Source organism: Octodon degus, unplaced genomic scaffold (assembly GCF_000260255.1).
Source record: "Octodon degus isolate 3935 unplaced genomic scaffold, OctDeg1.0 scaffold00067, whole genome shotgun sequence".
In the NCBI taxonomy this organism is placed as follows: Eukaryota; Metazoa; Chordata; class Mammalia; order Rodentia; family Octodontidae; genus Octodon; species Octodon degus.
Window position 1 is genome coordinate 10139807 of NW_004524643.1, and position 3812 is coordinate 10143618.

The window sequence follows — 3812 nt, forward strand, 5'->3', positions numbered from 1 at the left end:
TTTTTTTTCCTGTATTTAGGACAGGGTCTACAGGGTCTCACTATGTAGATCTGACTTGTAGCGATTCCTGTTTTCAGCCTCCCAAGTGCTGGGGTTGCAGGTGCGCGCCATCACGCCCAGTCTCAACCACCAGCTCATCAAGCCCCGGGGGCGGGCCGGCACGGCACACCTGGGATCAAATCCCAGCCGCAGCAGTCTGCCTAAACAGGTGCTTTAGTCTACTGAGCTATCAGGCTGGCCCTCTGTTTTCGAGACAGAATCTGATTAAGTGGCCCAGACTGAGCTTTGCCTTGTCATCCTGCCTCAGTCCCCCAGTGCCACAATTACACGTGCACCTGTTCTTTTACTGCACAGTGTCCCTTAGGGATCGAGGCCTCGGGGCTAGGTGTGCTACTAAGAGCGTGGCTATGCCCAGGCTTTCTCAGTGGAGCGAGCTCTGCACATGTGTGTGTCTATTTCCACATCTACCTAGAGATGTATAGGCGAGAACCACAAGTTCGTGTCATTCCCTCCAATTCTGATTCTACACCACAGGTAACTGCCTGTCTCAACAGTGAGACACCAAGTTGTCATAACCCTCCTTTGGTAAGTCCCCACAGGTAGCCAGTCTGGGCCCAGGTCCCTGCCCATTCGATGCCCACACTGACCCTGGCACCCCCTGCCCCATCCTAGGCACCTTCTCACTCAGCCCTGGCAGCAGCACAATGTCCACTCATCACTGCTACCCATGGGCGCCCCCCTCTGCGTGTGCCACGCTTTTGGCCCAGCACTCCGGGTGCTCCTCACCCCTCTTGGCTTCAGGGTGACCCTTGTCAGTGCTCAGTCAAGGAGGCCTCCTGCATCGCCCACTGCCCAGCGCACCTGGCCATGCGCCTGCCCTCCCAGCTCCTCAGGTATTTTGGCCTGATTGTCTTCAGGAGGGGAAGCAAAAAATCTGAGAGCCCTCAAAGCCTTTTGACAGGCACCCTGCAGTTGCATTTCCTCTTGGTATCCTTTGACCAGCTTATCTCAGTCTCTTCCCAGACTCACAGGAGACAACCAGCGACACATCTGACACATCCCAGAGTCTTTCGAGCCAGCCAGCCAGGAAGCCCTGCTGCAACACGCAGGACCTGTGCAGATCTGCTTTATCATGCTGCTTCAGTTAGATGTCCAGGCCAAACAGAGACACACACTTGGCCCCAGGCCCCGGAGTGCCCGGGACAGGTCTGCAGGTCTGCAGGTCCTGCAGGTACTGGCTTTTAGTTGCTGCAGAACACCTGCAAACACTTCATGTTCAAGATCAAAAAATCCAAACCCTGTTATCGTACACAGGGTTTGGATTTTAGCTCCAGGTCTTCCACATGGAGCCATCTGGACATCCAGGCAAGTTACAGTCCTGTGCTTTGCCAGTCTGGAGAGTCTGAGAGTGAACTCTTAGGCAGTCTCATCCTTGCACAAGTCACGGAGTGACTGAAACAAACTAAAACAGTGGGTTTTTTGTTTTTTGTTTTTTGCAGAACCAGGGATTGAACTCAGGCCCTTGCGCTTGTCAGGGAAGCGCTTATTCTACTGAGCCATCTCCTGGCCCCTTTGAGACAGGGTCTAGCTGTGTAGCCCAGGCGGAACTCATAGTGACTGTCCTGGCTCAACTTCCCAAGTGCTGAGATTACAGGCATGTGCCACCACACCTGGCTTAAGGACAGCTTTGGTGTGATGAGGTGATACCACTTCATAGGACCACCGTCATATGTGCAGCCTATCACTGGCTGAAATATTATGTGATTTATGACTTTTCTTAAAATGAAATTCTAAGCAATAAAGAGGCTGAGGCAGAGGGCTTGCAAGTTTGAAGTTGGCCTGGACTATATAATGAGATCAAGGCTCTCATAACTACATAGCAAAAGCTGGTTTCAAAACATAAAAAACCCCAAAGCAGAAACAAGCACATCCCTCCAAACCCTGCTATAGTGTTTTGCTTGGTGTTTTCTGTTTGACTGCCATCCAACGTGGTCATTCAGAGGAGTAACAGGTCAGGAGTCACATGTAAAATCTCACTCCTGACCCCACTGGTTATTAGCGATGTGCTTACCCTGAACATCTGTAAAATGAAAGCACAGATGTTTCACCAAGACTTACTGTAAGGCTGGGATATAGAGTCCTTGCCAAATTTGCCTGAAGCCCCTGGGTTCCAATACCACAAAAGAAGAAAAGGGAAAAAGACAAGTTGCTGAAGGGATTTAGTCCCAGAGCCCGCTTTACCATGCTGCTGGCCACACTGCACAATGCTGTCAGGGAAGGAGAGCCAGCACTCACCCTGAGGCGCAGGCCATTTTCCTTCCATGCACAAGCCTGAGAGTGGTTACTAACTTTTTGATCTTGTACTCTGCTGCTCAGCTTGGAGGATGACAAGGCGCCAACTGAGTTCCCAAGAATCACTGCAGAGTAGAGAAGTATGGCAGCCTGGGCCCCTGGGTGCCCTGGCTCCCTGCTGCCTCTGCAGAGGACACAGGTGGCAGGGCCAGCGATGGAGTCCAGCTCGTCTGGCTCTGACCTGGATAAGAAGGGACAGATCAGAAATGCAGAGAATCTTATAAGCAGAAGTGTTCTTGGGGCTGGTGAGAAGGCTCAGTGGTCTAAAGCACCTACTTAGAACAAGCTTAGCAAAGCACAGGGACTGCGGTTCAATCCCCCAGCACCACATGCCAGCCAGCCTCGCCCCCTGGTGGGCTGAGCTGGCCACACACACACACACACACACACACACACAAATAAATAAATAAATTAAAAAAAGAAGTGTTCTTACAGAGGACCTTTGGTCCTTCTGCTCTAAAAGATTGCTGGGCCTTGTCTGAGGGCCTAAGGTGACCTTTGTGACCAAAGCAGGACCAGACTCTCCAACTCCTGAGCTCCAGCCCTAAGCAATGGCCCTGGTGACAGGCTCCTTTGGTGGCCATTCAGCCTTTAGAAATGGTGTACCTCTAGGCTGGGGACGTAATCCAGTGGTAGAGCATTTGCCTTGATCCTTAGTTCAATCTGCCACACCCAAGAAAAACAAGTGTTCACATTTATAGTCGGAAAACTTGAGACTCAGAGAGGACAGGATTTATATTAACTCATGGCCGCCCACACCCTCCTCGTGGACATAAGGCCCTGTGTTTGCTTTCCCTTGTCTACTGCAGGAGTGTCCCCCGCTGCTGCAGACCCTCCTTCGTGGACCCCTCGTGGAGTGGAGGAGCACACACAAACTCCGAGAGGCTCAGCTTCCTCTTGCAAAGAGAAAAAGAGAATTGTTTCTTGTAGGTTGTTGTGCCACTTCAGTGAGACTTTGCTCTGTAAGACAGTTGTGTCACTGGCAGGCACTTGCTGTATGGTAGGTAACTCCTGACAGGAGGCTGAGTGTAGGGCAGGCAGGAAGGAGCCAGAGGAGGTGGTGCACAGCTGTAATCTCCGCATTCTGGGAGGCAGAGGCAGGAGGATGGCAAGGCCAGTTTAGCTCTTTAGAGGGTCTCTGCCTCAAAATGAAAAACAAACAAAAAGCTGCAGATATAGCTCTGTGCAAAGGCACTGAATTGAATCCCAAGTACCACACACAGAGAGGGAGGAGCGAGGAGGGGAGGAGGAGGGAAGGCAGAGGAGGGGAAGGCAGAAAAGGGGGACGGGGGAGGAAAGGAAGGGAAGGGAAGTCACAGCTGAGCACTTACTGTCTGAAGCTTGATCATCCTACTCCCCAACTGAGGAGAAGCTGAGGCTTAAGAGTAAAATAGAGGGGCTGGGGAGATGGCTCAGTAGAATAAGTGCTTGCCTGGCAAGTGCAGGGGCCTGAGTTCAAA